Below are 27877 nucleotides of genomic sequence, written 5' to 3' on the forward strand. Positions count from 1 at the left end.
GGAGGGCCCTGGCGTGGCCACCAGGAGGAGGGGGAAAGTAAGTGGAGTGGGGCCAGAAGGAGGTGGCGGTGGGGGGGACAACCAGTCGGCTGGCGGGCCAGCCAGAAAGCTGGCCATGCTGGTATAGGGGGGCATGGCTGGGCCCAACTAGCGCACAGATGCTCTGTGCGTGGTCAGCTAGTTAAATATATTTCTCCTAGGAATGAACCCAGATGGATCTATATGAACAATTTCGTTAATAATTATTTAAGGCAGTCTTCAGATGAAGGCGCTGGTCTTGTGGTAGCAAGCATGACTTGTCCCCCCTAGCAAAGCAGGGTCCGCCCTGGTTGCATTTGAATGGGAGACTAGAAGTGTGAGCACTGGAAGATAATCCCCTTAGGGGATGGAGCCACTCTGGGAAGAGCAGAAGGTTCCAAGTTCCCTCCCTGACTTCTCAAAGATAGGGCTGAGAGAGATTCCTGCCTGCAACCTTGGAGAAGCCGCTGCCAGTCTGTGTAGATAATATTGAGCTAGATAGACCAATGGTCTGGTTTAGTATACAGCAACTTCCTATGCTATACAATTGTCCTGCTTTAGTTATGTGCAGCAGGGCAAAGGGGGAGGAATACCCACCCCGGACATGTCAACCAGCCATGCATCCCACCACTCAGGCTGACAGCAGGGCTCCTCTGAAGAGGGAGAAGATAATGGCAGGCATTTCCATGATGGAGAGACAGGATCAACCCAGTATAGCAATCATGGAAGCAGACACCATCACACATTGAACTTTTCCCTCTTCAGACAGGCCCAGCTGTTAGTGTGGCCAGCAGGGGTCAATGCTGATTTATGCACGGGGGCAGTACTTCCTCCCACTTCACCCTGATGTACTCGGCTACAGCAGGGTGCTTTTATAGTATCTGGATGAGGCTATTGTCAGCTCCAATTCCTGCGAATGTAAGTGCAAAGCAAGAACAACCTGTCACCAGAAAGAGGAGCTCTTCAGTTTGCTCCTATCATGGAGTAAGCCTGATCTGGAAGCTTTCTTCTTGGGGCTTGGGTTATAGATATTGGCTCTCTCGATCTGCCCATTTGGTTTAAGGAGCTTCTGCAGCTCTTCTCCCTGTGATTGCTACATTTTGTTTCCTTCTTAGCTGCATGCCTACTGGGTTGAAGATGAATACAAATAAAAAAGTTGCTTGCTTTTCAGGTATTGTCTTCATGCATGTGTATCAGAGTGTGCCCTGCTTGCTTGGGAGTAAAAGTGAAAAATAGGAACATTGGGGAAAATTGTGTCTCCTTTCCCACATCATTTGGCCCATTGACCCACTGGGATTTCGCACAAGTCTCCACTCATAATTAACCATACAACCGATTAGGCCCATACCCCACCATAGTAATTGTTCTTTGGGTCCCAGAATAGCAGATTCCCTGCACTGCTGACTTCCATGTATCTATTAAGAAACATGTTTTCTTTGGCTGTGCAGAGATTCGAACACTTGGGAAAAGTTTATGATTATCACCCCCCACAATTATCAGGATTAGTGTGAATTCACTCTGCTTCTTGAGGAAGATGACGAGCAGCAAACTGGAGGCTTTCTGCAGAATGATTCCACAAACATCCAATTCCATTTCAAGAGCTCCTCTCAGTCTCTAAGGAATAGTCGTAATGTTTATTATGGTCAGAGATACCAGAAAAATCACAATACTATATAAACGACTTAAAGTCAAGAGCTGCTCTAAGTCTATAAGGATTTTCTTTGAAACGACATTTGCCAGGGGTTTGAATTGAAGCCACCTGGGCTCTGCCCACCTGAGTTCTTATGCTGCATTCTATAGACTAAAAGCCGCACTTTGTTATATGTATGTTGGTGAAATCAGGATAATTTCCCCAAACTTGGAGGGTGGTTCTCTAATGCCACTTCAAGGGATGATACTGCCTGTTGTGGTGTTGGGCTGTGTGCTAGTGGCAATACAGGCGTGCAGGTGGAAATGGAGTGAAAGTCTACGAATATTTGGTCGGGTTTTGCTGCTGATTTTGCTTTTTGTTCTTCCTTGCTCTTACAGCAAGACATTGAATTCCAGGATGTGTAGCTGGAGGCCAGGGGTTCGAAAGAATTCATGTCCCTCAGCAGGTGATATTATCCTGGGTGAAATGGTATCTGTGCTTGTGTTCTCTGTGCATAATCTCACCTTTAGAGAAAGACCACGTTTACGTACAGATGAGAGGGCTTTATTAAATTTGGAGAACTATGAAAAGTAAGCATTTTGGGCGGTATAGAAATATGTCAAATAAGTAAGTAAGTAAGTAAGTAAGTAAGTAAATAAATAAATAAACAAGCAAGCAAGCAAGCTAATCTGGGGAGAATTCCTATTGTATTTTCATAATTTGCATACCAATATATCACACGGAAAAGAAAGACATTTTCTGATTTAAAGCAGGGCAAAATCAGCGGCTGAAGACAGGTCCGTGTTCTCAAGAAAATCGGTTCAATTTCCTTGTTGGGGAATGTATTTGCTTGAAGGCAGAATATGTAATCATTTATAGGAAAGTGAGATTAACTCAGCACCCAGCTGTAAATTTGAGATTCCCCTTCCCTCAAGTGCAAGAATAACTGCTATGGGCTGAATATCTTGGGCACAAAGTGAAGGGGACCTATTACATCACTCTGGAAAAGAGTAATAATTCCTCCATCACTTTGTAATCATTCATCATTTCCTCTCTATCTTTTGATGTCACCTTCTGCTCTTTTAGGTGCTTCTCTAAAGGGGAAATTCTGCACAGTATCACTTCTTCTAACTATTCTTTTCTCCTCTTCCCTATGTGTTTTTTTCTTTTTAAAAAATCATTACAGGATGCTCTTGAAAAACATGCAGCATGTCCTAGCCTTCATTTTTGCCATTAATGAGATCAACAAGAATGCCAAGCTGTTACCCAACACTACTCTCGGATTCAGCATCTATGATACTCATGTCAGTGCAAAGAGTATCTATCAATACGCTTTGGATCTACTCTCCCCAAGTCCAGCGAATCCACCCAATTATCAATGTGTCAGGGGAGAAAAGAAGGTATTGGCTGTCATTGGTGGTCCAACACCTGAGAACTCCATTCAGATCGCCCACTTGTTAAATGTCTTCATGATTCCACAGGTATGCGTGTTTATGTGTCTTCAGTCACTAGGAGTGTTAGTGGTGGTTGCCTCCATACCAGGTCTGGTGGTGAACATGATGCGCATGACAGTTCAGCAATTGTCTCCTTACTTCAGCATAGTAAGGGCAATGTTGAGCGTAATGAACACCATCCTCAACTTGCACCTATCCACAGAAATGTAACTAATGGGCTATTGGAATGCCACAACATCTTCCTTCCAGATGCTTTGATGGCATCTTTTGAAAAGGAAGGTCTGGAGATGCTTTCCTGGTCCAGTGAACCACATTGTGTGAGCTATATCTATTTTTCTTAAATTGAGGGTACCAAAGTGATATTTTTACATTCTGAATGTGATCTCCAGACAGTCTGGAGATCAGGAAACTGATTTCCTAGACGCATTTCAAACTGACTTCTGGGCTGGCTGTAAGGTGGAAACTGCCTTGGTTGGCCTGATGGATGATATCCAATTGGGAATTGACAGAAGAAGTATTACTCTGTTGGTCCTTTTGGACCTCTCGGCGGCTTTCGATACTATCAACCATAGTATCCTTCTGGAGTGTCTGAGGGTGTTGGGAATGAGAGGCACTGCTCTGCAGTGGTTCCCCTCCTACCTCTCGGGCAGGTTCCAGATGGTGTCCCTTGGAGACGGTTGTTCTTCAAAATCTGAACTTTTGTATGTTATCCCTCAGGGCTCCATATTGTCTCCGATGTTGTTTAACATCTACATGAAATCACTGGGAGAGAACATCAGGATATTTGGTGCAGGGTGTTATCAATATGCTGATGACACCCAATCTATTTCTCCATGTCAGCATCATTGGGAGAGGGCATAACCTCCCTTAATGCCTGCCTGGAGGTGCTAATGAGCTGGATGAAGGACAACAAACTGAGACGGAATCCAGATAAGACAGAGGTACTCATTGTGTGGGGTCGGAACTCAAGAGATGATTTTGATCTGCCTGTTCTGGATGGGGTCACACTTCCCCAGAAGGAATAGGTAAGCAGTCTAGAGGTTCTTCTGGATCCAAGTCTCTCCTTGGAGTTCAAGGTTAAGGCAGTGGCCAGAAGTACCTTCTATCAGCTTCACCTGATATGCCAGCTGCATCTGTTTCTTGAGATAGATGACCTCAGAACAGTGGTACATCTGCTGGTAACCTCCAGACTGGATTACTGCAATGCGCTCTATGTGGGGCTGCCCTTGTACATTGTCCAGAAACTATAGTTGGTCCAGAATGCGGCAGCCAGGCTGGTCTCTGGGTCATCTAGGAGAGACCATATTATTCCCGTATTGAAGAAGTTACACTGGCTGCCGACATGTTTCTGGGCAAAATACAAGGTGCTGGTCATAATCTATAAAGCCCTAAACAGCTTGGGCCCTGGGTATTTAAGAGAACATCTTCTTCGTCATGAACCCCACCGCCAACTGAGATCATCAGGAGAGGTCTGTCTGCATTTGCCACCAGCACGTCTGGTAGTTACTCAGGGACGGGCCTTCTCTGTTGCTGCCCCGAGGCTTTGGAATGTGCTCCCTAGTGAGCCTCCCCATTTCTGACAACTTTTAAAAAGTCTTTAAAGATGCATCTATTCACCTAGGCTTTTAACTGATAGTGTTTTGATTGTTTTAATGTTATTTTTAGAATATTGTTTTAAAATTTTAAATAGTTGTGTTTTAAATTTCTTGTTTTTAAATTTCTTGTTTTTGTTTTTAATTGATGTTTTACTTTTGTTTTTATCTTGTTGTAAATTGCCCAGAGACGTAGGTTTTGAGTGGTATAAAAATATGTTAAATAAATAATAAAAATAAATCTTTATCTAATTTTGACATGACAGGTAAACGTCCAGTCCCATAATTGATCCCTATCCCAGAACGTAACATTGTCCAAAGAGGGCAAAGAAAATGATGGAGAATCATCATTGATTCCCATGGGTCATCTTTAAGCTGTGTGTCACAATGGAAGTTGTCTAAACAGTCCTCTGACAAATCAGCAAATTTATTAAAAGATATCAGTATGATGTCCTGAATCCTATTTGAAAAAGAGGGCAAAGCCCACCTCCATTCTTAAATGGAGAGTAGGTGTTCCTGGAAGAAAATCAATAAGTGTTCTAATCAAGTTTTTTTTCTGAACAATTTCCCCTCATACAATTCATTTGCTATTCCATCCTCAAACCTGTTTGCAGTAAAGGACTTGGGTTATCAATTGCACTGGAATTGTTGAAGTACTGGTACCACAAAGTGCTCTACTCTGGTGTAATAGAATCTTAGGATGACCCCCCATAGTTCTTTTGGCTACTGCCAGCATCATTTCATTACAGTAGAATGAGCTACAGTACATAGCTTTGAATAGAGAACTTTCAAGTAACACAGAAGTCCTTTGTAGTATTCAAAAGCGAGGCTGTTCCAGAGCAACAGGAATATTCAATCTCCAAGCTTGGCCAAACAATAATGGGCCTAGAGTTTAGAAGAAATACCAAGAAAGTGGATTAGGCAATATCTAGAAAGATCATTTCTTTTCTCCCCTCTGAAAGAGCAGATGTTTGATACTTATCCTCCAGCTAACTCATAATAAATGGGTGATTAATATTTGTGAAGAATCTGGTCAGAACTGGGGGCCACCAGTGTACACTGGCCAAGGAGCACTTAATCCATTTTCTTGATTTATGGCAACGCAGAGGACTGTGGATGTGCTACTTGCATTATTGCCCATTGTTAAGAACATCCAGTAGCAGCTGGTGCAGGCACTGCCAGGAGGGGGCGGTGGAGAGAGGCACCTTTAAGGGTAAATCATTCGGTGCTTACCTCCGCTCTTACCACACCTAAACACTGCAAGGAGCAGTGGGAATTTTTTTTGTAACTGAAACTTTATTGTTCCTATTAGTTTAGTTACGGATCCTTTGCACCAATGCTGAACAAGAAAGAAGAGTTGTCTTCCTTGTATTGGATGATGCCAAATGAAAATGCTCAGTATATTGGGATGGTTCGCCTACTTAAGCATTTCAGATGGACCTGGACTGGCCTCCTTGTTTCAGATGATGCCAGTGGGGAAACCTTCCTACGATTCGTGCTACCTATGCTCAGTGAGAACAACATTTGTGTGGCATTTCTGGAAATTATTCCAAAACCAGAATCAGAGGATAACATTTTTAAACTGTCAAAGATCATTAAACGAAACCCTGCTGTCACAGTCAATGTGAGTATTGTCTATGTGGATTCAGATTTTATAGGTTTTTTCCACACATTTCTATATGTGAATGAAGTTTCTCTGAAGAGACCATTAGAAAAGGTTTGGATCAAGTCAGCTCAGGGGAATGATATTGTTCCACCTGATAATTTTGTCCCTACACAATCCTTGAATGGCACCTTGTCTTTTATGTCCCACAGCAATGTGGTACCAAGGCTCCAGGATTTTCAACAGGCAATGCTTTCTTACCTATTTACAAATGAGTTTATGAACTGGCAATATACAGGTGATTGTTTCGTTGAGTCCAGAACTGACAGTGATCTGAGAAGAGCAGTGGAGAAGGTCAACATTACGGACAAAGCATTGGAGAGGTGGTCCAAAGTTGTCTATGATGCTGGTCTATCTGGTCAGAGCTATGGGATCTACAATGCTGTTTATGCTGTAGCACATGCTCTCCATGTGCTACAGTATTCACTGAAATCCAAGCAGAAATCTATGGGAGATGAGGACTCAAAGGACCTCCAGAATGTTCAGCCTTGGCAGGTAGGCTCCTCCCATAGACACAGCCTGAATGGAAGAAGCTGCTTGGTTGCCTATATAGATTTTAAATCCATGTATGAGGAGCTATTTTTAGAAACCAAAGATGTGGGGCTGGAAAATTTCTCTGGAAATGTTTCCAGATTGGGAAGTCTTTTGTAAAATTTCCACATAGTTTATTTCACAGGTTCTGAAGAACCACGTTTATACTGATTGTTGGTGGATGTGTTTCCTTATGTGAGTTATCAAGTGGCCATTTTAGCCTTGTCTTTTAAAATTAGACAGAGAATTTTGTATGTGAATCCTTTTAGACATTTGGCTAAACTGTAGATTTAGGATTTGTCCTTTTGTTTGGATTGTTCATTTTATATTTGTAACTAGTTAGGCATTGAAAATTCTCATGATTTTAGTCGTATTTGATTATCCAGCTAATATTTTAAAAGTGTATGAAGTATGGTGTATTATCTTTTATGCACTTTATTTTATGCATGTATTATGCAATGTTGTGTTATGACCTGTGGCTACAACAATAAACTGAAGCTGAAACTGTTGAATAAATTTTTATTTCTAACAAATTCATCCTCCAAAATCCAGAATAGCAGTGTATTTGTGCCCCTGTAATGTTCAGTCAGGAACAGGTTTTCCTTTTCCTGAAAGAGTTAACTGGAAGTGAACCCTGTCCTGTCTGTCAGCCAGTGACCTCTGGGGATCAGCCATTCAGCACAAGGTGACCGGGAGCTAGAGGGCCTGGTGGCAGGAAGTGAAGGGGGTCTTTGTTCTCTCAATTGGAGCCAGGCAGGAGATGAAAGAGGATGTGAGGATGGCTTATTGGGGTGCACTGGAGCTTTTGCTGCATCATGGTCAAAGGTAGCCTGAACAGTTCTCTCAGGGAAGGACATCTGCTGTTCCTTGCAAGACAGGATTGCAGGAAGCTTGAATCCTCTACCATGGCTTTGGTGAGTTCAGGAAGGAAGCCAGGGCTTTGGCTTCGAGGAAAGGTTTAGCCAGGGAACCATGTGTTAGGTAGCTTGCGTCATATTTCTTTGTTTTCGTGCTATGCAAATCCTTACAAGTAGTTTATTGTATGTTTAACAAACTAAAAGAAATTCTAGCCTGAGCCCTTTTATTCAACTAGGGCTCTGTAGAAGTCTCTGCACCTTGTAAAGGTGCTTTTAAAGGTTTCTTGCAACTGGGGGTGCGTTTTGAATGATCTTTGCAACTGTGTAACCAAGATTTTAAAGTGTGCTACTCCAACTATCAACTGGAGTGCTTTTTGAAGTATTCTTGCTAGTACTGAGTGTCTCTGTTACCTATAACTGAAAGTAGAGGGAGCCTCAGATTGAAGCAGTCTGTAGTATTTCAAATAAAGTTTTCCTCCCCACCCTTTGCATTTCACCTGCCTCTGAATGGATTTGTAACTCAGGAAAAGGGGTTTTTACTCTGTTGCAGACATTTCTCAAGCTTAATAGTTCAGCAACCTACCATGTTTTCTCACCATGTGGAGATGAACATGGAGAGGTTTTTGTATTTTTCCATAGTTAAAAGAAAGAGAGTTTCCCTGGAATTTTGCCCACACAAGGAAGGGATTAAACTTTTTTTAAAAGTGGGCATGGTGGCAGCAATTACCACAGGAACAGTCTTTGTTGAGCAAACATGGAGGGAATGAATCAGCATTTTTCTTTCCCTCACATGGGCTTGCCTTGAGACTGGACTGGGCTTAAATTTGCCATTTTGCTAATTGTTAGGGCCCCTGATTGATTTCCAGCCTTTTGGCTTCACTGAGAGGGGGAGATATTTGCCAATACCCTCTACTCTTTGAAGCCCTTGGATATCACCAAATGGTCATGTGACTCTCAGGTGGTATTTTGTTGATGCCAGTGGCACACAAAAACCCACACCTGATGGACTTTGGAGCACACCCCCTCCTTCGAGGACCCCCCTTAAGTTGTTTTTTAAAAGAATACCTGCTGCCACTGCCCCTGAATGGGGGAAGGAGGACATGGACATGGAGGACATGGTGACTCTCAGGGGGTATTTTGTTGACACCAGTGGAACCTAAAATGAACCAAGACCTGATGGATGTCGGAGCCTCCTTCCCCACTGCGAGGACCCCCCTTACGGGGTTTTTGTTTGTTTGTTTTAATAACTTCTGCCTCTGCTCCTGCCTCTGGGGGAAGGAGGACATGGCACACAATGCAGAGGAAGCAGAAATGTGAGAGGCTTTTGCAGTTCCTTGGAAGGTGGCCCCTGTTCCAGTAAAAGAGGGAACTCTTGCCTCCTGCCCCCCACCATCCCTGCAGCTGCCGCCATGTCCCATCTCAGCCTTTCTGGGTCAAGGAAAATTTTTAGGTAAAGGGAAAATCTCCGCATCCCCCATTCTCCCTGCAAGTACTGCTGCCATTGTGTAGCGGCTGTTTATTTGTGTGAGTGTTTAAAAAAAAAAACAAACATAAAAAGGGAGACTTTCTACATGCCCCCTACCCTTGCTGCAGCTGTGCCCCATCCCACCACCAGCAGTGGCAGAGCTCTGGGGAGCCCCCCCCACTGAACATTTGGAGGCCCCCAACAGACAGGAGGCCATTGACCAAATCCCCAAGGTCCGTGGCTAAAAGCGCCTCTGGTTGATGCATAGGTTGCTGCAGAGACAAGGAGAAATTAACAAAACCCATTCCTTTCTTTATTGTGCATCTATTTGAAGTTTTAATAGAATTTGTTGGTTATTTACGAAAATAAAGAACTATTCCAACTACTTCTGCTGTAAGAGCACAATCTGCTGTATGTGTGCATTGATAGTCTGGATGTCACAGACTGCTTCATAAAATTAAGTCTAAACAATGAATGGATTCCAAAGCAATAGTATCTATCTATCTATCTATCTATCTATCTATCTATCTATCTATCTATCTATCTATCACAATTCATCTTAAGACCCTTGGGAAGTGAACCACATAATAAAAGCAATAATACCTTCTCTGAACTGTAGGCATGGTTGATGGGCATGCAGGGGTGGGTGGTGGGTGGAGTGACAATAGGGGCTTGGGACTTCCTCTTTCCTTCCACCCTCACAAGTGGTTCTCACAGATAAGACGAGAAGAGGGCTACAAATTCTTTTTGAAAAAGTGGCGAGGGCTCCTGTCTGCCCTAGCTCAGTACAAAGGAAATTATATTTCCCAGTAAGCCACCTGAAGAGAAGAAGAGGAAGAGGAAGAGTAGTGATGTGACTATTTTATTTCCCTAGGTTGGCCTTCCCTTTAGCTTTGTCTTCTAAGGGTAGCTTCAACACACTTGTGGCAAACACAGGTGCTGCAAACCTTCAGTTCCCAGTCACCATGCCACAAGTGCCACACCTTTTGTGTCATGTGTACCCAGAAGTGTCAGGTCTTTGAGTAGAACTTCTCCTGTCCTCCATCTACCACATGGCTTCACATCTTGTTTAGAGATGTCAGATCATAGAGGGAAAACTTGCTTGGGATCCTGACATTTCTGGGCCTCCCATACGTCACAGAGTGGTGAGGTTAAAGGGAGGAAGAAGCTGCTTTGAGTTTGAGCTTTATAGTTTGGGAGTAGGGGAGGGTCAAAATTATGATTGAATTTGCTTCTTTTATTTCCCCAGAGTTGTGATATTCACACTACTCTTCCTAGCATGTTTGTAAGAATGTAGCTATACCTACAGTGGTTCCATCATGTAATTCCATCCTTGGAGAGGAGAGCTGGTCTCGTTGTAGCAAGCAAGCATGACTTGTTCCCTTAGCTAGCAGGGTCTGCCCTGGTTGCATAGGAATGGGAGACTTGATGTGTGGACACTGTAAGTTATTCCCCTCATGGGATGGAGCCGCTCTGGGAAGAGAAGAAGGTTCCGAATTTCCTGGCAGCATCTCCAAGACTGAGCTGAGAGAGATTCCTGCCTGAAACCTTAGAGAAGCCGCTGCCAGTCTGTATAGATAATACTGAGCTACATGGACCTATGGTCTGACTCAGTATATAGCAGCTTCCTATGTTCCTATGTAGCAGTGAGAAGTGCCCCCCAATATATGGTGGCTGACTCCCTGACTAACCAAGCACTTGGAGCCACACAGGTGCTTCTGAACACTTCCAGTAACTGAGCTCCACAGCTGGCTCAGCAGAAGGGGGGATATTTTGATGTCCTCCTTTCCCCAGGAATCACTCTTTGCCAACTGAAATTATATCCCTGAGTTTGCACAGCCCTCAGGGAGATGTTTTTAAGTGACACGGAGGTCTACCTAAACAGAAACAGAGGGGAACAGAGGTTCCCCCAGACAGAAACCAGTTCTTGATTCATCTGGAGCTCTTCATGAATGGTGCTTCTCTTCTTGCACTGGTATTTTTCTAGTCAGGATCTCAAGTGGTCTTTCATCAGTGAATAGGCACTAAGGGTCAATAGTTGAACCCTGCAAATTCAAAATGTATTGTACTAATAGCATGAGTCATTGACTGCAGTTCATAATGAATTTTCTCGTCCAATCCAGCTTCATTCTTTTCTGAGCAAGGTTCACTTTAACAATAGTGCTGGGGAAGATATTTTTTTTAATGAAATGAGAGAATGGCCTTCTGGATACGATATCATGAGTTGGATCGTGTTCTCAAATGGATCCTTCCACGGAGTCCAAGTTGGCAAGATGGACCTCCAGGCTCCTAGAGGGAAAGAGTTCAACATTAAAGAAGATGCCATTGTATGGAATCCAAAGTTTAAAGAGGTAGGAATGATGATTGTTGGTGGAAGTCCAGAGCCAGATGGAAGTCCAGAGCCTTTACAACCCCTAGCCCCACCCCTGAAATCTTCTTTCATCCAGGTGGTGTGGTTTTTGCGTCGTGCCTCCGCCCTGTTCTGTGCCAAGCGGCCGAGAATAACTGTGACCTGCACCAGGCATACAAGTGTGACCTCAAAGAGGGGAGTGGGGGGAAATATGTGGGATGGGAATATATTAAGTTGTCTGCTGAAATATTTTTGCTAGTGCATATTTGCAAAAATATACCAGTTTTGTATGCTTACATTCTTGTGAGTTCAGTTGCTGTTTGTGCCCTCAAGCAGATTTGTGTCAGAGTATGTGTGTGGGTGGGGGGTGGGGGATGAGGCTGAGAGACAGGAGACTGGTCCAGAGTACCCATTGTGTTTGATGGCTGAACCGGCGTTTGGACCCATTGCATTGCTAAGCTAAAACTGATGCTTGAGAGTTTATAAGCAAAGTGCTTAGTGACGTGGTCACAGGAGGTGCCTGGCTGTGTTCCCCAACACATGCCCAATTTTATAAGACCATTTACCCCGCTTCCCCAAATTAGTTCCACTCTGTAGCACTGAGATGAGACAATGATGGTGGAGTAATACAGCTTCGTTGCAGTCATCACCAGCACAGGGTAGGTGGGAAGATGGGCTCTAGAGGTTGTCCTGTTGATGAGTCACAAGATTTCCTCCATCAGTCCTCCATCTCTATCATGCTGCACATTTTATTGTTCTCAGGAAAACCAAGGTGTAAATCATCTTGTCCTCTGTTTAGCTCAATAACAGTGGTTGCCCGTGAACGCGCCTCTGTGGCGGGGGAGGGGTGACGGGAGGCAGCTTTAAGAATAAAATAATTCGGGACTCACCGCCGTTGTGGTGGCACCTGAATGCTATTCGGAGCCTCCGCCACTCACCTTGCTTCCACAGAGCCGAGCCCCCGCTAGTGGCCAGGTGAGTAGTGGAGGCGCGTCTCCGCCGTAGGGGCTGCGGGGCGGCATGTTGCGGCTCAGAATAGCATTCAGGTCGGATTTGTGGGATCTGTTGTGTTGTATTTTCAGTTTCTCAGATACTTTTATGCCTGTCGTGTGGCATCATGAGTCCTATTCAGGATCCTGAGTTCACGGGATGGCTAAGGGGGGATGTTCAATAATTTGTTAGCGAAGAACTAGGTAGGAGAGGGGAGTTATTGCCTGTGAGAGAGCAGCTGGGTAGGATGGCACTGTCTGCTATCCAGCTCTTGACTCTCAGATGATCACTCCTACCTCTTCCTACCTTGTTGTTGGCTAATTAATGATTGAAAATAAAGAGTGCACAGATCTCCCAAAGCTGAGTAGGATGCTTGTGCTGAAGATGCCTGTGCTGAATGGGCTGAACTGAATGTGATGAAACTAAAACAGATATTTCCTTTCGGATTTTGGTAGATACCACCCCATTCCACATGTGTCGAAAGCTGCCATCCTGGACATGTCAAGGTCATTCGGGAGGAGCAACACTTTTGTTGCTACGATTGTGCTCCTTGCCCTGAAAATATGGTGTCTCTCCAGGAGGGTAAGCAGAATCAGTTCAAGGTCCAGTAATTGTTTCAGCATGTTACCTGTCAAACATTGTTGTATATAAACTGCGACATGGCAAATGCTATCACATAGGGGTGTGCACAGAACAGATTTTGCATTCAGTTCCAAGCTTGGAATGCACATTCCTGGAACGTTCATCAGAGCAACTGGTCACGCTGGTTGCTCTTATTAAACAAACCCAGAACTCTCCAAGTATTACGACCAGCTCCTCTTTTTGGACTTCCTCCTGCCCCCAGGTAATAGGGGCACAATCAGGGGCATAACGATAGGGGGGGCAGGCAGGGCACGTGCCCTGGGCACCACCCCGGCGGGTCATGGGGGGTGCCAAAAAGTGGCATCCCCCCAACCCCCCCGGATTGCCCGCTGAGTCACAGTGTGGCGGCGGGTCACCCGCCGAGTGCAACGGTGGTGGCGGCGATTCAGCAGCAGCGGGCGGCGGCGGGTTGCCCGCCGAGTGCGGTGGTGGCTGGTGGCTGGCGGCGATTCGGCAGTGCCGGTGGCGGGCGGTGGCGGGTCGCCCACCGAGTGCGGCGGTGGCTGGTGGCGATTCAGCTAGCGGCCCGAGCGGCAGCGGATCGCCTGCCGAGGAGTGCAGCAGAGCGACGCCGAGGCCTGCCGTCTGGCCTGGCGTCACTCTGCTGCACTCCTCGGCAGGCGATCCGCTGCCGCTCGGGCCGCTAGCTGAATCGCCACCAGCCACCGCCGCACTCGGTGGGCGACCCGCCACCGCCCGCCACCGGCACTGCCGAATCGCCGACACCACTGCCGCACTTCGTGGGCGACTCGGCGGGCAACCTGCCGCCGCCCGCCACTGCCGAATCACCGCCACCGCAGGTATGTGGGGGCCTGGGGGGCGGGGGGGCGGGCGGGGGGGTTGCAATTTCAGGGCCAGAGCTTGCCCTGGGCGCCGTTTCCCCCCGTTATGCCACTGGGCACAATTGCCCCCAACAGCACTTGATTTGGATGATAACAAAAATATTAACATTTATGATTTTAACATTATAATATTTAAAGGTGTTTTGGAAATAGCTAGAAGATTTTAAGCAAGTATACAGCAGGAAACGGGAGACATTAATCAAATCAAATCAGTCCAGTCACTCTCAATTACCTACTGAATTCCTCACCAAGATAAGGATCGAGGAGTTCAGAGAAGTGACTTTTTGCCACAGTGAAAATAAATGGATGCCATCTGAGTCAAAAGAACTTCTGGACATGTTTGAAAAAGTCTTTGTTCATTGATTTCAGTCTTTGCTCATTGGTTTCAGATGCAGAGCACTGTGAAAAGTGCCCAGAAGATCGGTACCCAAATGCAATCCAGGTTCAATGCATCTTCAAAGAAATATCCTACCTATTCTATGAAGAACCCTTAGGAATCATTTTCACTTTCCTTGCTCTTTTCTTTGCCCTGATCACAGTCGTAGTGATGTGGAGCTTCACTTGGCTCTCCAATACGCCTATTGTGAAAGCCAATAATTGGAGCATCACCTGCATTCTACTCTCTGCCCTTCTGCTCTGCTTTCTGTGCTCCTTGCTGTTCATTGGCCGGCCTGGAAGGATGACCTGCTTTCTCCGTCAAACATGTTTTGGCATCATCTTCTCTGTCGCTGTTTCTTCTGTGTTGGCTAAAACCATCACTGTGGTTCTGGCCTTCATGGCCACCAAGCCAGGAAACAGGATGAGGAAATGGCTAGGGAAGAGAATGGCAGTCTCAGTCATCATTGTCTGTTCTCTTATTCAAACTGTCATTTGTGCTGTGTGGTTGTCAACCTCCCCACCATTTCCAGAGTTGGACATGCAGTCCCTGGTGGTTCAGATCATAGTGCAATGCAATGAAGGGTCAGAAGTCATGTTCTACCTGGTCCTGGGTTACATGGGTTTTCTGGCCATCATCAGCTTGACTGTGGCCTTCCTGGCCAGGAGATTGCCAGACACTTTCAATGAGGCTAAGCTGATCACCTTTAGCATGTTGGTCTTTTGCAGCGTGTGGTTGTCCTTTGTGCCAACCTACCTGAGCACCAAGGGGAAATCCATGGTGGCTGTGGAGATCTTCTCCATTTTAGCCTCTAGTGCTGGATTGTTCTGCTGCATCTTTCTTCCCAAGTGCTTTATTATTGTAGTGAGACCTGATCTAAACAGCAGACAGCAACTAGTAAGGAAAAAGTAGGATCTCACTTGAGTCTTTAGAAGGTTGATTCCTGTTCCAGAACTTTATTTGCTGTAATGCAATGAAAGGTCTTCCTCTACTTTATTCCCATCATAGTAGTATGGGTGAATGACCATCATTTTGATTTTCAGTACCCAAAAGGTAGCATTGGTTTATACAGAGAGCATATTAGTTTCTCTCAGGAACACATATAACTTTTCAAAGCTGCCAAAGCCATTTGTTCTTAGTTCTGCCTTCAAGCTCCATCTATGATTCAAGTCCCCTTTGACCCCACAGTGACTGTAGGCATTGAAGGAGTCCAGCCCATACTGCACAGGTGAAAGTGCTAGGGTCTATGCAGCAAAACAACTTGCCCAGCACTTTGGGCTAATCATAGGGTTGCTGAACTGTAGTATCACAGCCCTTCATTGAAGTTATATCGCTTATCTGCAATGTGCACACCACTGAGCTCATTTGCTACCTGTGGAGAGCAACTCAGCCAAAAGAGTCATCCATGCGCAAGGGCCTCACTAATCTTCTCTGTCTTATTCCAATTTTAGCAGATGTTCATCTGAAACAAGCACATATGACAGTGGCATGGAAGATGGTCACAAAGAACTCACTTATCTTCTCTGCAACCGCCATATATCCTCCTTAATATTATTATTTGTAAAAATAAATTTTATGTATTTATTATTTTATTTATCTTTATCTATCTTATAACCATGTTATTTATTTATTATTTCTCTGTGTAAACCACCCTGAGCCATTTTTGGAAGGGTGGTATAGAAATCGAATTATTATTATTATTATTATTATTAATCATCATCATCATCATCATCATCATCATCATCATCATCATCATCCCTTTCACTCTCTCATTGTCTAATGGTTCAACCACCTCCCTGGCATGCTTCCTGCTTCTGATGTATTTAAAGAAGTTTTTGTTATTCCCCTTGATGCTTTTAGTGAAATGATCCTCCAGGCTCCAACTCTCTTTTCGCTTCCCTTATTTTCACCTTGCATTTCTTTTGCCAGAGTTTGTGTTCCTTTCTGTTCTCTTCATTTGGACAGGCCTTCCAATTTCAGAAAGAAGTCTTCTTCCCTTTTATGGCTTCCTTGACGGTACCTGTTAGCTATGCTGGCATCCTCCTGGACTTAGTGGTACCTTTCCTCCTTTTGGGTATACAGTCTAACTGGGCTTCTAGTATTGTGGTTTTGAGTAAACTCCATGCATTCTGGAGCAAAGTGACTCTCCTGATTTTCCCTTTCAGCTTTCTTTTCACCATACTCCTTATTTTGGAGAGGTTTCCCCTTCTGAAATTCACAGTGTCTGTGTTAGACTTCCTTGGTGATTCTCTCCCCACATGTATGCTGAATTTGATCACACTATGGTCACTGTTCCTTAAAGGGTCGATGACACTGACATCATGCACCAGGTCCTGGGTGCCACTCAGGATTAAGTCCAAGGTCCCTTTCTCTCTGGTTAGTTCCAAGACCAGCTGTTCTAGGGCACAGTTGTTCAGCATATCTAGAAATATGACCTCTTTGTCATTACCTGACTCTGAATTTACCCAGTCTATGGTGGGTAATTAAAGTCACCCATTGTTACAGCCCTGCCTCTCCTTGACGCCTCCCTGATTTCCTTCTGCAACTCTCAGTCACTGTCAACATTTTGATCTGGAGGGCGATAGCACATCCCCAGTAGCACATTTCCTTTCAGGCCTTGTATTGTCACCCACGGGGTTTCTGTGGAGGACTCTGGTCCTCCTAGGTTTTCCAGCCTGTTAGATTCTATTCCTTCTTTAACATACTGTGCTACTCCACCTCCAAGGTGCCCCTGTCCTTTCTATAGAGTTTATATCTAGGGATAACAGTGTCCCACTGGTTCTCACTGTTCCACCATGTTTCTGTTATGCCCACTAGATCTATTCCCGTGTTAAGAACCAAGCACTCCAGCTCACCCATCTTGGCTCGAGGGTTTTGGCATTGGCATATAAGCACCTATACACTGAATCTCTTCCCTGGTGTCTGCTATCTTTCTTTGGACTCTTTGACCTGCTGGCACAGCTTTCTGTCTGCTCTTTATGTAGTTCTGCTCTGTCCACTTCTGTTTTATCTGAATCCTTTGCACCCTCACTCTTTAAAGGATTGCATTTGCCAAACCAGCTACTGTCCAGCTCCCATCAGCTATTCCCCAGGCATCATTTTAAGAGCTGCTCTGCAACCTTCTTGATTTTAAGCACCAGCAGTCTGATACCATCTTTGTTCAAGTGCAGCCCGTCCCTTTTGTACAGGCCTTGCTTGCCCCAAAATGTATCCCAGTGCCTAACAACTCTAAACCTCTCCTCCTGGCACCAACATCTCATCCACACATTGAGACCCCTCAGCTCTGCCTGTCTCACCGTACCAGCGTGTGGAACAGGTAGCATTTCTGAGAATGCTACCTTGTGCGTCCTGGACTTCAATACTCTACCTATCAGCCTAAATTTGACTTCCAGGACGTTCCGACTACATTTCCCCACATCATTGGTGCTGACGTGCACCACGACAGCGATCTCCTCTCTAGCACTGCCTAACAGCCTATCTAGATGCTGCGTGATGTCTGCAACCTTCACACCAGGCAGGCAAGTCACCGTGAAGTCAACACACGCGTTACAAACCCGTCTCTCTATACCTCTAATGATCAAATCATCCACTACAAGGAGGCCCCCACCCCCTGGAGGAGTATCCCCTGTGCAAGAGGAGGGGTGTACATTCTCAAAACCAATTGGTGTGGTTGTGAGAATGCAGTGCAGATAAATCAATAAATTCAGATTTCATTTGCAATCAAACTAATGGCGTCATCTTTCGTGTTGACAGCAACTCGCCATGGTAATCTGGAGCCCATCTGTCTTTGTTGCCCCATAAGGAAGCAGGGGAGATGTGATCAGATCTGGGGGGAATGTCATATTTGCTACTGGTAGTGCCACTACCCAAGCTTCCTAGAGGTAATTATCTCCCCACTGCAATTATCAAAACCCCTGTAATTTATTCACCTGACCAAAGCTCCAGAGGCTCTTTGGAAGAACTAGCAAATCTACAAGCAAGTCTGAAAGTTGCTATAATATCCTTAGTGCCAGTAAAAATTGGGAGTTCATCTCTGATCTCTCCCTCCCTTGTCATTTTCTAGTACAGAATCAATATTAGAGTGCTGACAATCTTTTCTGGTAGTTCAGGCAGGCATTTGTTTGCTGCTCAGAGTAAGGCTGATAACCTTCCCTTTAGGAAGGGCTCAGCACTGCATGATGTTGCCTGTTATATAGGCTGTTGCTACAAGTGGCAGTAGGAGAATCTCTGCCAAGAGAGAAGCTTTGATGCCTGCATGTTGGGGCTAGTGGTCCTGCTGCTTCTGTTGCCTCCCACGGTGTGCCAAGTAGCTACTAAGAAGTGTCTTGTGAGTGATCCTCTCCCTGTCCCACATGAGTGGTACCTGTCAGGGCACTACCTCATTGGTGGGATTGCTTCCTACATGTTTTACCATTTTCATGAGTTACTTTTCAAAACTTCTCCTTCTCACAATTTTCCTGGGGTTCCAGTGTAAGGATTTTCTTCTTCTCTTCCTATGGGCTTGGTCAGATCACAAATGTTAAAAATGGCTTATACAAAGTGTCAGGATGCTCCAAGAAAGGACATGTTGGCTTGGTCAACACCAAGGGTCTTATCCACCCCAGTCCCCAATCTGAGTCTTATGCTTCTATTAAGCTTACTGCCAATATGGACTTTGTTTTCCTATAATGGGAGTTCTATTTTGGAAGGGATAGTAAAGATCCGAGTCTTTTTCATATGGTTTGAGATATTGTATAATGAACAAAGAGCTGATGAATACATGGATGCCAAGGATGGAGAGGGGCATTTCATTAAGATTTCATTAATTACATCAAAATTGCATGCAGCCAGATTTCTGCAATTGTTAATATATTCATTGCAATATTTTTTTTTGAGGGGGGGGGGTGCTGAAAATTAAAGGAATCAAACTGGCTATTCAACTAAGGAAAACCTGTAAAAACATCTTTACATGTAAAGTCATGAATACACAATCAGATTTTAAACAAAACTAAAAATATTGTTTTTTAAGAAACATTGATAAACATACGTATGCTGGTTCTTGTCACAAAGACCCTTTATTGCACAAAAGCAAAAATGTAATAAAAGTTTAACTTAAATTTTAATAAAATCCACCACCCTCTTTGTCACATTTTTCATAGTTCGTATTTTCACTGTTTTTGGGTGTGCTGATTGATTCTTTAATAAAATGTCCTTTTTGGCTGATTTTCTATGCCTTTTGGTGTCCTAAATGAGTATTTCTTAATTGTATTTCCTTATCTAGAAAAGGAAGCCAGCCCTCCTCATTTGGTTTTCCCCTCATAAGTCTTAAAAAGTAAAGTTGCACCATTGAGTCGGTGTCAACTCCTGGTGACCATAGAACCATGTGGTTTTCTTTGGGGTTTTTTACTATTGCCTCTTCCCTCGCAGTATGAGAGGATGCCTTGCAGCATCTTCCTATATCACTGCTGCTTGATATAGGTGTTTATCATAGTTTTTAAACAGAGCAGCGGGGATTCAAACCGGCAACTTCTTGCTCGCTAGGCAAGTTATTTCCCCGCTGTGCCATTACACTCCCTCCTTTATTCAATTTTTCAAATATTTCATCTGCCTGCTTTTCAGTAGCTGTAATAATAATCAAGTCATCGATGTATCTTTTATAAAGAATTACACCAGAACTGATTATCCTTCTCTCGATGGTATTCATATATTAAATGGCCAGTAAAGGTGCTAGTCTATTTCCCATTGCCCCAATTAAAGGAACATTATTTATAGAAAAGTTAAAACCAGATGTCAATGCTCGAGAAGCATGAGCTGATACTATAAGATTTATTAGCTGGTGAGAAAGCAGGTGACTGCCCTCTCTCTCCCTCCCTCCCTGTTCTCTCATTATCTCTCTGCCAGTCACGGAACAGAGTGTTATTTGGTTAAGGAATTTAACAGCTGGGGAACAGAAGAGGTCTTTTTCTGTGTTTATTTGTAAACATTTGTGCAATAAAGTGTCTTTGTGAAGAAAACTGAAGTGTTAATCTGCACATTGTATCGCCAACATATCTACTTATATATATGATGGACAATGGCCAGAAGAAGGAAGGAGTTGTGAAAATGTGTTCAAAAGTCAATGCTAGTGCAGAAGACGTTGCAGTACAATTTGTTATTGTTTTCCTGAATACTAATTTTTGCCCGTCAAAAACCTCAGAAATGGAATAAAGTCAAGACAGGATCTAAAGTTTTCTGCCCCAGCTGTGAGTTCCTAATGAGAGAGATTTATTTTGATTTACTTTATTAGGGAAGTATCAGTCTTGGACAGATTAGTTTCTTTTCTTGGTTCCAGATGGGGCTTTCATAGTACATTTACTTGTACAGAATTTCCTTTGCTGTGCCATTTATGTGAATCTCTCTTCTATCTGTCTATCTATCTATCTATCTATCATATTTTTACACTGCCCAAAACTTACGTCTCTGGGCAGTTTACAACAAGATTAAAGTAAAACATTAATTAAAAACAAAAGCAAAACAAAACAAAAATTTAAAAGCAAGAAATGTAAAACACAATTTCAAATTTTAAAAACAATATTCTAAAAACAACATTCAAAACAATAAAAACAATATCAGTTAAAAGCTGATTATTTATTTGTTTCTAGCTTGCCCCACTGTCCACTTTTCAGTTACGTTTTATGTGTTGTACCTTTTTTAGAGACGTTTTATTTTCAATCCCCTTTCTAATGATCCCTAGCAGTGAATTTGCCTTTTTCACAGGCAAATTATCTGCTGCTGCTCCCACCATCCGTGCTGCATGACGGTTAAGAAAAGGGAAGGAGGGAGAGGGGATTTGAGGGGCTGAAGGGGCTTTCTGGGGTACTGGGGAGCTGGAGAGGGCAAGAGTCCACTTCATTAGATGCTTGAAGCAGACATCCGAATGGGTAGGAATTGCAGAAAGAAGGGGAAAATGCTCCTGCCCTTGGCCAAAAGGTCCAGGCATCCAAGAGTTAGAAATGTGTGTCTTCAGAGTGGGCGGTATCTTAAATGTTTCAAATAAATAAATAAATAGATAAATAAATAAATGGGTGTGTCAAAGCCCTGCACAAAGAGCAAATGTTCATGTTGTGATGAATCCTGTTACTGGACTGGGCAGAGAAACACTCACTTAGCTCAGAAACACCAGTAACAAAAATAGATCCTTTGACAGGCAAATTAGTCACAGCGAGAATGGTCAGTATGGTGGTGAAATAGCTTTGTGAACTGGAGAAAACAACAACATGTAACTTGGTTTGCAGTGTGATGCCAAAGTTGTACCAGCACATCCTGGCCTTGGCATTTGCGGCAAATGAGATCAACGAGAATCCCAAGATCTTGCCAAACATCTCTCTTGGGTTCCACATCTATGACAGCTACCATGATGAGAGGATGGCCTATCGTACCACTCTGGATCTTCTCTTCAAGTTACATAGATTTTCTCCGAACTATGAATGTGACACCCAGAAGAATGTAATAGCCATCATCGGAGGACTTAGCTCTGATGTCTCCTTCCGCATGGCCGATATCTTAGGTCTCTACAAGACTCCACAGGTAGGAAACATGAAGTGGGGCTTTTTAGCAATCGCACATGCATTTATCTTCTAATTCTAAGAAAGATTTTGTGATTTGGAATGAAGGGGAAGTAGGACAGACATAAAGATGGTTGCACTCTGCTTGTCTTGAATTATAATTTGGTTACCATTTATTATTTACATTTTTATTGCCCTTTCTCCTAAGGACTCCAGGATGGTGAACAATTCTTTTAAAAAACATTAAAACTCTATAAAATCAAACTGTAGCTTAAAACCAATCTAAAAGGGAAATAAGCAGTCAGCCATCAAATTTAGTAGCCAAAAACCCGAATGAAAAGGAAAGTCTTCTGACGTCTATGGAAAACTGGAAAAGAGGAGCGTAAGGCAGATGTCAACTGAGAACATGATCAACAACCTCGGGCAATAATTGACAAGGCTCTGTGTCATATGCATGAAAAATTAGCTTCAGCAGGTGGAAACATGGAGTTGGGCCCTCTTAGCAAATGGGATGTGGTGATGGCCACCAGCTTGGATGGCTTTAAAAGGGGCTTAGACAAACTCTTGGAGGACAGGTCCGTCGATGGTACTAGTCTTGATTACTATAGGCTACCTCCAGATTCAGAAGTAAGACAGCTCTGCATACCTGTTGCAGGGGAGCAAGAGCAGGAGAGAAGGCATCTGATGGACCACTGAGTGAAACAGGGTGATGGACTAGATAGGCCTTGGGATCTAGCAGGGCTGTTGTTATGTTCTAGTAGATCTTGCCTGATGTATATATTCAACTTGGAATAGGCAGCCATTAAGGTGCTGGAAGCTCAAACTGTTTAGGGCGTTAAAGGGAATAACCAACACCTTGAATTGTACCCAGAAATTGACAAGCATTTATCAATGCAATTCCTTCACAACTGATGTAATATGTCCATAGTGAGCAGCCCCTGATATTAATCCAGCTGCTGCATTCTGCACTATCTGTGGCTAAAGCACATTGCAACAATCTAGCCATGATACGATAATGGATTAGAGGGAGTGGTCAGATCTGTTGTCTCGAGGAAGGGTCACAGCTGGCACACAAGCTTGATTTCTCTGCCCTTTTAGAGTGTGAGCCCTTTGGGGATAGGGGTCATTATTATTTATTTATTTATTTACACAGTCAGACAGGTGTTATTGACTGGTTTGTTTTATCCAGACATCGAGTCCTTCCCAAGGACCTGGGATGGCATTATTATTATTATTATTATTATTATTATTATTATTATTATTATTATTATTATTTCTTGTTTACACAGTCAGACAGGTGTATTGACTGGTTTGTTTTATCCAGACATCGAGTCCTTCCCAAGGACCTAGGATGGCATTATTATTATTATTATTATTATTATTATTATTATTATTATTTCTTGTTTACACAGTCAGACAGGTGTATTGACTGGTTTGTTTTATCCAGACATCGAGTCCTTCCCAAGGACCTGGGATGCCAGAATTTTATTGTCAATTGTTATAGATATCGTCGCAGAATATTATTATTATTATCATCATCATCATCATCATCATCATCATCATCATCATCATCATTAATTCAATTTCTATACCGCCCTTCCAGAAATGGCCCAGGGCAGTTTACACAGAGAAATAATAAATAAATGAGATGGATCCCTGTCCCCAAAGGGCTCACAATCCAAAAAGAAACACAAGATAGACACCAGCAACAGTCACTGGAGTTACTGTGCTGGGGGTGGATAGGGCCAGTTACTTTCCCCATGCTAAATAAAGAGAATCACCACAGTAAAAGGTGCTTCTTTGCCCAGTTAACAGGGGTCAATTCCCTTTAAGTCCCTTTTCCTATGTAAAACCACTTAGAGAACTTTTTTGTGGCAACGTGGTAAATAATGCTTCTTTTTATTCTTATCTCGTCAGGAGTATGTCTCAGTTTTTTTGGCCCACATCCAGTCCAACACTGCCTGTACCTGGGCATAGATCTGTACCTGTGTATACTGTTTACTCATTATACAAAATTTCAATGTGATGTCTGAATAGGACATCTATTTTGTTTAGGTTAAACTAAATCAGCCACTGTGGGCTAGGGACACTTTTTTCATCATTCATTCATTCGATTTCTATACCACCCTTCCAAAAATGGCTCAGGGCGGTTTACACAGAGAGATAATAAATAAATAAGATGGATCCCTGTCCCCAAAGGGCTCACAGTCTAAAAAGAAACACAAGATAGACACCAGCAGCAGTCACTGGAGGTCCTGTGCTGGGTGTGGAGAGGGCCAGTTACTCTCTCCCTGCTAAATAAACACATTAGAAGGTGCCATGAGAAGAGCTTCTTCCGGGTCTGCTGGGAGAATGGGCTTAGACCACTCTTGCTGCGGACAAGCAGCCACTTGTAGCTAGGAGGCCAGATCAGCTGCCCACATGGCTTCTGACTCTGTCATAGAGCTGGTGGGGGCTGCAGAGATCGGGGGCCGAGCAGCCCCTGGAAGGTCCAGGATGCCCCACACGAGCACCCTGCATGCTGCGGTGACACACGAGCAACAAAATGAGGTAAACAGAGCACTCACTCCATTAACCTCATTTAAGGGGAGAGTGTTCTAGGTGGGCTAACTGCCTTGGGAGCACCGGGCTTGCCCGAAAGCCCAGTGGTTCCCATGATCAACAGAAAGTGGGCTAAGCTCCCTTAGCCCTCTTTCTGTGGATTGTGGGAATATCCTCATTGAATATATATATATATATATATATATATATATATATATATATATATACAGTATATATATATATTGATGCTGATGTTAGCCAAAATACTAATCTCTGCAGCAGCAAGTAACCATTGTATAAGCAGGCATAGCCACCAGACAGATGTTCCTCTTAATGCTACCATACAATATCTGTACACTTCCTTTTAGCTCACATATGGCTCATTTCCCCTGGAGAATAATAATACAATGAAGGTTCTTTCCTTTTACCACATGGTCCCCCGTGAAGCCCATCAGTATCTGGGGATTATCTGGCTTCTTAAGCACTTTGGATGGACATGGGTTGGTCTGTTGACTGTGGATGATGATAGTGGGGAACATTTCTTGCAGACCTTGGAGCCATTGCTTTCCCAGAATGGAATGTGTTCAGCTGTCACAAAAAGAATCCCACAACGACATCATATGCAGACCTGGGATGAAATTATAGAAACAGCCTCAGATGTCTCTCTAACTTTAACCATTAGCAATGCTAGTACATTTATCATCCATGGAGAATCTAGGACCATGGTAGCATTGACTACTCTCTTGACTTTCGGGGACCCCAGCTCATTTGGAAGGGTTTGGATTATGACAGCTCAGGTTGATCTCACATTAATGAGCTTCCAAAAGGGTGCAAATTTCCAGGAGTTCCATGGTGCCATTTCCCTTGCCATTCACTCCAATGGACTTCTAGAGTTCCACCAATTCCTTCAGAAGATTAAACCTTACTGGTCATCAGGAGATGGATTTCGCAAGGACTTCTGGGAGCAAACATTTAATTGCTTCTTAGCAGATCCCAGGGACTCAAGGAATGTTGAAGATTCCTGCACTGGGGAGGAGAGGCTGGAGAGCCTTCCTGCATCTTTTTTTGAAATGGAGATGACTGGCCACAGCTACAGTATCTATAATGCTGTCCATGCTGTGGCACATGCTTTGCATGCCATGGACTCATCTAGATTTAAGCACAGAGCAATAGCAGGTGGACTTCAAGATCTGCAACCTTGGAAGGTAAATGTCTCCACAATGAAATGGCTTTATTGCTCAGTACAGATTAGTATAGAGGTTCTCAAACTGCCGACCACCATTGTTCTGTGAGCTCCATCTGGATGGTCTGCAGAAAGACTGTGGAACAGTTGGGAATATTTTTCATTTGTCTCCCATTTGACTCAAGAAATTACCTTGGAATGGCCACCCTAAGAGATGGTTTTTGCTGAGAAAGGGTGGGGGAAGGGGGGTACAATCCTGTTGATTATTTTGGATTTCTCAGTGGTTTTCAATATCATTGACTTTGCTGTCCTTCTGGATAGGCTGACTAGGTTGCTCCACATCACAGCGATTTATAAGGAGACTCCTGGTCGGGAGGGTAAAACTGGGAGGAGACCCCTGACCATGAGGCTAAACTTCCGAGGTCTGAGTGGCCCCCGATCCCCACAGCCCCAACCAGCTCCATGATGGAGCAATGGGTGGCTGATTTGGCTGCCCAGGGCTAGCCTCTGATCATTTGCAGGGAGAGTGAGCTTGACTCACTCTCCCCGCAGAACCCTATTAGGCCCTATACATCGATTTTGTGTAGAGCCTCATTGGATGATATACTAACTTTGCCCTAGTGCAAGGCTGTTGTGCTAGCAAGTTGTATTGTGTCTGGAGCTTGCGTTGCAGACTTGTGTTTCAAGTTACTGCATGTTTCCAAATGGCGGAGAACAAAAAACACAGTTTCCCAAATCCCCAGTTTTAATTTCAGCTGTGTTACCTTCTTGCACTAGTGCAACTTTTTAGTTGAACAACTAAAGTGCATTGTTAGGATGACTGTCTGCCATTATTTCTTGATAAAATGTTGTCAGTTTACATTTAATTTCTAAATGGAGTCTGCTCACATTTCTTTGGCATACGACATAATTTATCAGATAAAATTACATAGAAGACTTTTGGCAAGGACTCATGTTTGCAGATCTCAGTTTGATGGCTCAAATATAATGCCATCCTTTTTTTTTTCCTTCAACTAGCTCCACCGATTTCTTCAAGGCATTTCATTTAACAACTCAGCTGGAGAAACCTTGTCCTTTGATGATAACAGGGAAATCATAGCTGGATTTGACATAATGAATATGGTGACATTCCCAAACACCTCCTTTCAGAGAGTGAGAATTGGAAAGGTGGATCCCCATGCAACTGAAGGAAGAAGATTCATTCTTAGTGAAGATAAAATTGTGTGGCACCCAAGTTTTAACCAGGTTTGGGTTCTGGAAAGTTATTAAGAATTATGCCATAATTCCAATGGGCATTCTTTTTTAGTCAGTACCTAAGATTTTCCTTTGCTGTGAGAGTGCCAGTCAAATTTTCTCTGTGGAACATTACTGGCCCAATCGGCCAACTATATGGCCTGTTTCTCTCAAGAAAGCCCCTGGGCTGAAAAGTCAATGGGGCTATTCTCATGATCAGCCAAAATTGGGCTAGGAGAACCTAGCCCGGTTTTGGCTGATCATGTAAACCACCGGGCTCACAGGCGAGCCCGGTGGCTTACAAGAGGCTAGCCCGCTTTTTTAGCCCTCTGAAAACCCAGGCTTTCTGATCGTGAGTAGCTGCGGTGCAGCTCTGCACCACGGCTAGTCATGAGGAGACCCCCGGAGGGGACGTGAAAAACTGCCTCCCGGCTCCGGGGGTCTCCCCAGCATGCCCTGTGTGCTCGCGCAGGGCATACTGGAGCTTCTGGGGGCCATGTGGCCCTCGAGCTCCCCAGCCCCCGCCGGCTCCATCACGGAGCCCGCAATCATGTGGGCGGCTGATCCAGCCACCCAGGGCTCCCTCCCTGCTCGTGTGTGGGGAGAGTGGGCTTACCTCTGCACATACGATCACATGGAACTCCCTGGGGGGTGGATCACCTACCCAGATGAGCGGTGGCTTTGCTCAGGAGCTCCTGAGCCCTGCCACAGCTTGTCCAGCAGCTCTGGGGGGTTGAAGCTCTGCCCTCTGGAGCTCCAGTAATGAACCAAGTGGTGCATTCTTGGGGTCCCTCTTCCCCCCTCCCCGAGTGTGTCCACCGCAGCTGCAAGCAGCTGCAGCAGACATACAACCAAACAAACAGGGTAAACAGAGTGCTCTCTCCATTAACCTCATTTAAGAGGGAGAACATTTAGGCGGGCTTGCCACCAGGAGCCGCACAGCCCCCGTTGCTGCACACGAGCAGCAGAAACCAGGCTGGGCTCCCT

At 44.2% G+C, this 27877-nt stretch overlaps 1 protein-coding gene and 1 non-coding gene across 2 annotated transcripts in view; both read right to left on the reverse strand.

Annotated features, from left to right (window-relative positions):
- The window catches only part of LOC128329543 (uncharacterized), a 471544-nt gene that overhangs the window by 391531 nt on the left and 52136 nt on the right, over nt 1–27877 (reverse strand). The window lies entirely within an intron of this gene.
- Nucleotides 15779–15883, reverse strand: LOC128332232 (U6 spliceosomal RNA). Its single transcript, XR_008310636.1, has one exon. It is a non-coding gene; the product is annotated as a U6 spliceosomal RNA (small nuclear RNA).

The sequence above is a fragment of the Hemicordylus capensis genome, chromosome 6, assembly GCF_027244095.1.
Source record: "Hemicordylus capensis ecotype Gifberg chromosome 6, rHemCap1.1.pri, whole genome shotgun sequence".
NCBI lineage: Eukaryota > Metazoa > Chordata > Lepidosauria > Squamata > Cordylidae > Hemicordylus > Hemicordylus capensis.